The sequence below is a fragment of the Thalia democratica genome, unplaced genomic scaffold (genome assembly GCF_965202585.1).
Source record: "Thalia democratica unplaced genomic scaffold, ktThaDemo2.hap1.1 HAP1_SCAFFOLD_841, whole genome shotgun sequence".
Lineage (NCBI taxonomy): Eukaryota > Metazoa > Chordata > Thaliacea > Salpida > Salpidae > Thalia > Thalia democratica.
In genome coordinates, this window is record NW_028139800.1 from 25,001 (window position 1) to 35,000 (window position 10,000).

The 10,000-nt window shown below is 29.9% G+C and overlaps 3 non-coding genes across 3 annotated transcripts; all 3 read left to right on the forward strand.

Moving 5' to 3' along the window:
- The first annotated feature begins 1,153 nt into the window (after window positions 1-1,153).
- LOC145847218 (5S ribosomal RNA) lies at window positions 1,154-1,272 on the forward strand. Its single transcript, XR_014371152.1, has one exon. It is a non-coding gene; the product is annotated as a 5S ribosomal RNA (ribosomal RNA).
- Window positions 1,273-4,221: 2,949 nt separating this feature from the next.
- On the forward strand, window positions 4,222-4,340 carry LOC145847219 (5S ribosomal RNA). The gene has a single exon (XR_014371153.1). It is a non-coding gene; the product is annotated as a 5S ribosomal RNA (ribosomal RNA).
- A 3,767-nt stretch (window positions 4,341-8,107) lies between these two features.
- On the forward strand, window positions 8,108-9,915 carry LOC145847214 (small subunit ribosomal RNA). Its single transcript, XR_014371148.1, has one exon. It is a non-coding gene; the product is annotated as a small subunit ribosomal RNA (ribosomal RNA).
- The last annotated feature ends 85 nt before the right edge of the window (window positions 9,916-10,000 follow it).

Genomic DNA, 10,000 nt, shown 5'->3' on the forward strand with positions numbered 1-10,000 from the left:
CCGGACCAAACAAAAACGATCTGTCGAGTCAGAATTTCAAAAATCGAAAATTCCCGAAATTTCTGTACTTAAGAGGCGGGGCGCCCACTATCGACAAAAGTGTGCCAAAACCCACAAACGTTGTGTTACGCGCGCTAAGATAAACACAAGCCTGATCGCTGAAAATGTATTCTATTTGAATAAGGTAAGTATCAACACCAAGGAAGCAATTCCTTTATTATAAACTCATACTCTGACATTGCGCTAATATCGCTCGTGCTTTGTTTTTTAGTTAAAAAATATAATTTATATTACTTTTATTTTATTTTACTTCTATATAACAATTATTTTATATTTTTATTAAAAAATTTCTTGTTTAGTTTCTAGGCAACCACAGTTTCTAGGTTACGTTTATATGTTTAATTCTATTGTATTTTATATTTATCGATAATTTAATAAATGTTACAAAAGACTATTCTGGTTTTCCACGCTCTCTTCAAAAATGTGAGTTCTTTTAATTCTTTCACTTAATTATTCATTTTAAAGTAAACAACTAGTTATACATATTATTATATTATAATGTATGTGTATTATATACTATCATTTTATAACATAAACATAGTTGAGTTATTAAATTAAACGTCAAATATTTTATTACCTTAAATTAAGTTATATTTATTGTATAATCTATAATTATATAATTATAAGTTATATAATTATAAGTTATAAATTATTTAATCGTAAAATCTGATGTAGTATGAGATATTCTTTAGAAAACTCTAACTAACTATAAATATTCTTGAAGTAAAACAATACCATCTATAAATAGAACAATGAGAAATAGTAAAACAAACTAACACAACATGTTACCGAAATGTTTATTTTAACAATATTTCTTATTTATTTTAATCACTTAATAAACTTTACTTCTAATTATCATATTATTAAATATAGAATATAGTTAACAATCTTTTAAACAAAGTCTTTAATAAAGTTACAGGGAGTAATTGTAATTAAAACACCAAAAAAAAAAGGTTTTAATAAAAAAAATACTTACATCAAATTAAATTTTATAAGGATTAATTTTAAAATATCAAATCGATTGTAAATTAAGTGCAAATAGGTTTTTTAAACAAACCGAAGGGTTTATAAAGGCTTGTAAACGCTCTCAAACGCCTACGACCATACCACACTGAGCACACCCCATCTCGTCCGATCTGGGAAGTTAAGCAGTGTCGGGCGTGGTTAGTACTTAGATGGGTGACCGCTTGGGAATACCACGTGCCGTAGGCTTTTGCTTTTTGAATTCATCTTTTTTGTACTATTTTTCTTTCTGACTTGTTTACACTTATTACTCGTTTATTTAAATTTCTTTAACGCTTAAAAGAAAAGAAAATTCTAGTTATTAGCAAACAAAAACCAAAAGCCAATCAGATAACGTTATTTGCTGTTTAAACCAATTAGAGCGCTAAAAAAGTGGTTTGACCAGTTTGAGATATCGAAAAAATAATAGCACCATCTTGTAGAGTACAATTTTCTGAGTAAAAATTAATACAATTGGTCTTTTATACTAAAACTTAAAAGTCTTTTTGTCCACAAACAAATAAAAGCGTGGCTACTTGAAAAATCAAACGAAAATAAATTTTGCACTTATGTATTGTGAGTCATAATAAGTTATTTACTGTTACCAACAGATACTAGCAAAAGCTATTTAAAGTTTTGTATTAACTTAATATATTTGTAATTACTTTTACTTAATAGAAACTATTGAATTACGTTTACTTAGTTTACTTTTGTATGTGTATTAAATATACAGCAATTTTGTTTGAACTTAAATAAGGACTGTTAAACTATTAAAAGAAAACTATCAAAGTTTACTAACTCAAAAGCTAAATCTTAGTTTTATTGTTATAAACATTTATGTTGTAATTTACTAATAACTAAATGAGTTTATTTTAAACAAAAAGAATTAAATAATGTTATGTTATGTCAAGCCTATTATATGAGGTATATAGGTATATAAGGTATACAAGCTTATTTTTGAAAGTTATAATAATAAAAATAAAAATAAATATTTAGTTGGTAAAGTTTGTATGTTTTAATATGCTTTGAAATATCAATATTAGAGTTAGTATAGTAGTTTTTTTTTAAGTAAAATAAATATAAATATTTAGTTGCTAATAATAAACTAAAATACCAATTTTGTAGTTATTACAAAAAAAAACTTATTAAATTACTTGAAGTTCACTGTAGTTGAAATATTATACAAAAGCTTCACAATTATAAACTTTGAATAACTTTACTTCATAACTATATTCATGTTTGCAAATTTAAATTAGTGTTTTGTGTATTGGCTTTATGAATATTTTATTTTAGTAACTGTTAGTTTTATACTTTAATAAAAGAAATATGGTTAAAAAGTAAGTTAAAAATGAAAGAAGCATAAAAAACACACTAATTAACTGCTTATTCAATAGTTTGATTATTTAATTATTTTTCTGTTATATAGTTTAATTGTATTGTATAAAAAATACAGAGGTTTAAAGTAAGTTTGAATAAAAATAAAACAAAACATATAAAATAAGCATTAGTTAAAATACATAGTTTTTTTTCTAAGAAAATTTAATTCTTTAATAATAAGTAGTAATTTAAATAAAAAATAATACAAATAAAGTTATACAATATATATACAATAGTTTGTCAAACTAGGCAAACACTACTAGGCAAAAAACAAACTAGACAAAAAACCTACAAAGTAGGCCACCACTACAATCCAATGTTCCAACTGGAAATTCAATGAGATCGTTACTGTACTTGTGATGAACGTTGATAATCCCCAAGATTGTAAGTCGAAGGCCTTACCCAACCTAACCAGCGCACTGGTTTTCTTACAACTGGATTAATCAACATTTAATATTGAATATAATCATTATTGATAGATAGAGGAATGTTGACAATCAACAACAGATTGTAGGTCAAAGGCATTACTCGACCCAAGTACCCACAACCTAGATTGAACAACATTTATTAGATAGATTTGTTTATTGATAGATAGAGGAATATTGTCAATCCACAACAGATTGTAGGTCAAAGGCATTACTCGACCCAAGTACCCACAACCTAGATTGAACAACATTTATTAGATAGATTTGTTTATTGATAGATAGAGGAATATTGTCAATCCACAACAGATTGTAAGTCAAAGGCATTACTCGACCCAAGTACCCACAACCTAGATTGAACAACATTTGTTAGATAGATTAGTTAGATAGATAAATAGTACAGTATAATCTCAAAGAATTTGAAGCCCGAACATTGAACGATAGTGGTGTTACGTGACGCTGGCGGGATTCGATCTAACAACCTTCTGCTTATGAGTTAGCTGATAAGACCACTGACCTACCGCGCCACGACAAAGATAAAGAAATATTTTGCTATATAAATAGGTTGATTTTTATAATTTTGTTATACAGTGTCAATTACAGTGAACTTCAAGTAAGATATACAACAGTATATATATTTCCGAGTCTGACTCTATTATTAACAAGATTTTTTAGGAGTAATATCTGTTTAGTTCTTTAATATATCTTTAAATTAATAATATTTTTTAAGGTGTTTAAAACTTTTAGAAGCTGTATGTAATGTCTTTTAGTTTAATAGTTCTTTTAAATTAGTAAAAAAAAATAAACATGGTTGAGTTATCAAATTAAACAAAATAGAACGTCAAGTATTTAATTACTAAAATTAATTTAATTAAAAAAAAATCTCAGGTAATCTAAAATGTCAGGAATTATTTAAAAATAAATATAAATTTAAAACTTATTATATTGAAAAGATTGATGAATAATACTCTTGAATGTATGCAATGTTTGTATTTGTAATGCAATAACATAAATGGATAGATCAATGACAAATTGTAAAATAAACTTAACATAATGTATTATTTTATTCTACGAACTTTATTTATTTAATTTAATAATTCAATAAACTTTACTTCTACTTGTTCTGGTCTTAGGTAATTTATAGATAACAATTATTTAAACAAACACTTTTGTACAGTTACAATACAGTTTTAGTACAGTTCGGGAGTAACTGTTGATAAAAAAAATTAAAAAAAAGGTTATATTAGGTTAAAATTTTATAAGGAATAATTTTAAAATATCAAATTGATTGTAAATCAAATGCAAATATGTTTTTTAAACAAACCGAAGGGTTTATAAAGGCTTGTAAACGCTTTCAAACGCCTACGACCATACCACACTGAGCACACCCCATCTCGTCCGATCTGGGAAGTTAAGCAGTGTCGGGCGTGGTTAGTACTTAGATGGGTGACCGCTTGGGAATACCACGTGCCGTAGGCTTTTGCTTTTTGACTTCATCTTTTTTGGATTATTTTTCTTTCTGACCTATTTATACTTATTACTCGTTTATTTACATTTCTTTAACGCTTAAAAGAAAAGAAAAATCTAGTTATTAGCAAATAAAAACCTATGCCAATCAGATAACGTTATTTGCTGTTTAAACCAATTAGAGCGCTAAAAAAGTGGTTTGACCAGTTTGAGATATCGAAAAAATAATGGCACCATCTTGTAGAGTACAATTTTCTGAGTTAAAATTAATACAATTATATCTTTTATACTAAAACTTAAAAGTCTTTTTGTCCACAAACAAGTAAAAGCGTGGCTACTTGAAAAATCAAACGAAAATAAATTTTGCAATTTTGTATTGTGAGTCATAATAAGTTATTTACTGTTACCAACAGATACTAGCAAAGTCTTTTTAATGTTCTATGTTAATTAAATGTATTCGTAATTAGTTTAAATTTATAGAGTTTATTTGATTTACTTTATTATGTGTATTGAATGTGATATAACTAGGCTTAAACTAAACTGAAACAAAACAATAAAGTAGAGTACTTGAATGGAACCAACACAATTTACAAAACAATTGTATACTATATTTAAATGTAAATATGCAATTATTATTATAAGTTTATAAGTTCACTTTAATTTAATGTATTTTGTAAATTAGTTTTATTTAATAGATAGTAGTGAATTACTTTATTTAATTCACTTTAGTATGTGTTGTATAACTTTATTTAAACCAGAAGCAAAAACGGGATTATACTTTCAATAAACTACACAATTTGCAAACCAGTTGTGTATTAAATAAAAAGCTATTCTGAATAGTGAATATGCAATTATTATTATAAGTTCACAGTTTACAATTTAGTTATTATTTTGTTCATATTTGCATATCTAATTTATGAAAAGTTAGTGTTATGTGTATTGTGTTATGTTATAATTTTAATCTTTATTTGTAGAACTGTTAGTTTTATATTTTAAAGAAGCATGTTTAAATAAATATGTTTAACAAGTAACAAGTTTTTAAAAATGCAAGAAATATGACATATATATTGAACTATTTATTTTTATTCTAGCTATTTGCTTAGTGTGATTATATTATTTTGTTGTTTGTTTTATAGTTTATCGTATTGTGTTTAAATATATATAACAAATACAGAGGTTTAAAAGTAAGTTTAAATGAAAATAAAATAAGACATATAGTTGAAATATAAGTTTAAAAAAATAGTTCATTTTTATTTTTATTTGTTTGTTTGTTTATTATATAATCGCGACATTTTATTTAATACTTTTAAGCATATTAAACATAATAATAGGTATAGTTATAGGAAAAATTCAATTAGTTTCTAATGTAATAAAATAGTTTATTTCCACAAATAAAATACCTGAAAAATCAAATGAAAAATAAATTTCGCACTCTTGTATTGTGAGTCATAATAGGTTATTTACTGTTACCAACAGATACTAGCAATGTTAATTCAATGTATTTGTACTTAGTTTTATTTAAATGACAGTATTGATGGTTACGTTTATTAAATATGTTTATTTAATGTTATGTAACTTAAGTAAAACCAGAAGCAAATAAGGAGACTACTTTCAATTAAGTACACAATTTACATATCAATTGTATACTAAATATTTAGTTGTTTTGATAGTTATTTTAAAGTTATTACATTATACAAATGTATTTTGTAAACTAATTCTATTTAGTTACTTTATTTAACTTACTATAGTATGTGTTATATAACTTTGATTAAACCAGAAGCAAAAAGGGAGACTACTTTATAATTAAATAAAAAATATATTATTTATTTTATGGTTATTCTTGATAGTTATTATGCTATCAGCTTAGTTGCTTATTCAATAAAAAGGTAAGTTAAAAGAAAGTTATAAAAAAATACATTAGATTTATTGCAAATTTGTTTGAATTGTTTATAAAAAGTTTTTATTTATTGCTATAATTATATTTCAATCGTGTTGGGTTTCAAAATACATGTTTCAAATAATGTTTTACAAGTATTTATCAGTTATTTAGTTTTCTTTTTATAGTTTAGCCGTATTGTTTTATTTAATTGTTTGCTTATTATATTTATCGCCATGTGCTTAAAAGAATAGAAAAAATACAAAGGTTTAAAAAGTAAGTTTTAAATAAAAATAAAATGAAACATATAAAATAAGTTTATGATTTTTTTATTATTATTATTACTTTTATTTAATTGTTTGCTTATTATATTTATCGCGATGTGCTTAAAAGAATAGAACAAATACAAAGGTTTAAAATGTAAGTTTTAAATAAAATAAAATGAAACATACAAAATAAGCTTATGATTTTTTATTATTATTTCATTGTTTGTTTATTATATCTATCGCGATGTGCTTAAAAAATAAAACAACTATAAAGGTTTAAAAAGTAAGTTTAAATAAAGATAAAATGAAACATATAAAATAAGCTTATGTTTGATTTTTTTATTTTACTTTTATTAAATTGTTTGCTTATTATATTTATCGCGATGTGCTTAAAAGAATAGAACAAATACAAAGGTTTAAATTGTAAGATTTAAATAAAATAAAATGAAACATACAAAATAAGCTTATGATTTATTATTATTATTATTATTATTATTATTATTATTATTATTATTTTTATTTCATTGTTTGTTTATTATATCTATCGCGATGTGCTTAAAAAATAAAACAACTATAAAGGTTTAAAAAGTAAGTTTAAATAAAGATAAAATGTAACATATAAAATAAGCTTATGTTTGATTTTTTTATTTTATTTTCATTTAATTGTTTGTTTATTATATTTATCGCAATCTGCTTAAAAAAATAAAACGAGTATTAAGGTTTGAAAAGTAAGTTTAAATAAAAATAAAATAAAACATATAAAATAAGCTTATGTTTTTTTTTTTTTTTTTTTTTATTATTATTATTTTTATTCAATTTTTTGTTTATTATATTTATCGCAATGTGCTTAAAACAATAAAACAAATATAAAGATTTAAAAAGTACGCTTAAATAAAAAATAATACAAATAAAGTTTATTTATAATAAATATATATATTTAAAACATTAAAAAAAGTAGTTTATACATATTTTTTTTTATTTATTTCTTTTAAACATATTAAATAAAGTATAAAAACATTTAAACGTAGCATAAATAAGCTTAAAACATTAAAATAATTGAAAAGAAACAAAGAAATTGCAAAAAATCGGAAAAAATCGGCAAAAAAAGTTCAACAGCAACATTTGAGCATCATACACGTATGCATTACTTTACACTAGTGAGAGAGACGTGTTTGTGCGTTCGGTCGACTTGACGAGAAAGCGGGCTTAAAGCATTACTGTTTAGCACCCGAGGCGCGGCTATTGCAGCGGCGGCGAACGTGCTATGTAAACGCATTGGAGCAGCGTATGAAAAACTACAAGCGTCCAGCGGCGGTAGGCTTATAGCTTTGCGAAGTCGTCGAGACGAGTAGCCGACGCAGGCAGGCACGGCTCGAGGCGGGTAACTGCAGCAGACAGATGGCGTGTTGCTGCTGACGAGTTAACCGGCAGAAGGCAAACGGTTGGTCGGGAGAAAGAACAGTCAGTTGTATAGCTGCATGCTGCAGTCGACGCGGGCTGGCGCTTTAAACAGCAAAAGGCCGGCGCCGACTTTCAGTAACGTTCGCAAGGCTTTTAAGCCGAGTGATAGAAAAGGTCTGTATTTATACAGTTGAAAACGCTCAGTCGAGCAACGGGTTTAAACGCCCTCGGATAGTTATCTGGTTGATCCTGCCAGTAGTCATATGCTTGTCTCAAAGATTAAGCCATGCAAGTGTAAGTACGAGCTCACGTACAGTGAAACTGCGAATGGCTCATTAAATCAGTTATGGTTCATTTGATTGTACGCTTTTACATGGATAACTGTGGCAATTCTAGAGCTAATACATGCGTAAAGCGCCGAACTGACGTGAGGCGCGCATTTATCAGACCAAAACTAACCGGCTTTCGGGTCGTTACAATGGTGACTCTGGATAAGCTTGCGGATCGCACGGCCTAGTGCTGGCGACATCTCATTAAAGCAACTGCCCTATCAACTATCGTCGGTACGGTATCGGCCTACCGAGGTTGTAACGGGTGACGGAGAATCAGGGTTCGATTCCGGAGAGGGAGCCTGAGAAACGGCTACCACATCCAAGGAAGGCAGCAGGCGCGCAAATTACCCATTCCCGGCTCGGGGAGGTAGTGACGAAAAATAACAATGCAGACCTCGTACGAGGTCCTGCAATTGGAATGAGTACACTTTAAACTTTTTAACGAGTATCCATTGGAGGGCAAGTCTGGTGCCAGCAGCCGCGGTAATTCCAGCTCCAAAAGTGTATATTTAAGTTGTTGCGGTTGAAAAGCTCGTAGTTGGATATAGGGACGGCGAGGTTGGTCGGTCGAAAGGCTAGCACTGGCCTCGTTGTTCTTGTTGGTCGGTGCCTTCGCGGTGCTCTTAACTGAGTGTTGCGGTGGTCCGGCAAGTTTACCTTGAAAAAATTAGAGTGTTCAAAGCAGGCTTTACGCTTGTATAATGTTGCATGGAATAATGGAATAGGACCTCGGTTCTATTTTGTTGGTTTTCGGAGCACGAGGTAATGATTAATAGGAACGGACGGGGGCATCCGTACTGTGCCGTTAGAGGTGAAATTCTTGGATCGGCGCAAGACGAACGACTGCGAAAGCATTTGCCAAGAATGTTTTCTTTAATCAAGAGCGAAAGTCAGAGGTTCGAAGACGATCAGATACCGTCCTAGTTCTGACCTTAAACGATGCCGACTAGCGATCGGGCAGTGTCGAACTTAAGAACTGTCCGGCAGCTTCCGGGAAACCAAAGTCTTTGGGTTCCGGGGGAAGTATGGTTGCAAAGCTGAAACTTAAAGGAATTGACGGAAGGGCACCACCAGGAGTGGAGCCTGCGGCTTAATTTGACTCAACACGGGAAATCTCACCCGGCCCGGACACAGCGAGGATTGACAGATTGAGAGCTCTTTCTTGATTCTGTGGGTGGTGGTGCATGGCCGTTCTTAGTTGGTGGAGCGATTTGTCTGGTTAATTCCGATAACGAACGAGACTCTTACTTGCTAAATAGCTGCTCGACCCATTGGGTCGGAGACAACTTCTTAGAGGGACTAGTGGCGTTTAGCCACACGAGATTGAGCAATAACAGGTCTGTGATGCCCTTAGATGTTCGGGGCCGCACGCGCGCTACACTGACCGGATCATCGTGTGTTCCCTAGGCCGAAAGGTCCGGGTAATCCGTTGAACCCCGGTCGTGCTAGGGATAGGGACTTGCAATTGTTTCCCTTGAACGAGGAATTCCCAGTAAGCGCGAGTCATTAGCTTGCGTTGATTACGTCCCTGCCCTTTGTACACACCGCCCGTCGCTACTACCGATTGAATGGTTTAGTGAGGTCCTCCGATTGAGCCTGGTACGTGCGGCAACGCACTCGCCGGTGTTCGAAAAGACGATCGAACTTGATCATTTAGAGGAAGTAAAAGTCGTAACAAGGTTTCCGTAGGTGAACCTGCGGAAGGATCATTAACGAATCGAAATTTGATTTCAAGCGACGTCTCTTCTTCGAAGGGACCGAGCCCTGTAACTGTTATAGTTCGGTCGCGTTGCTTCC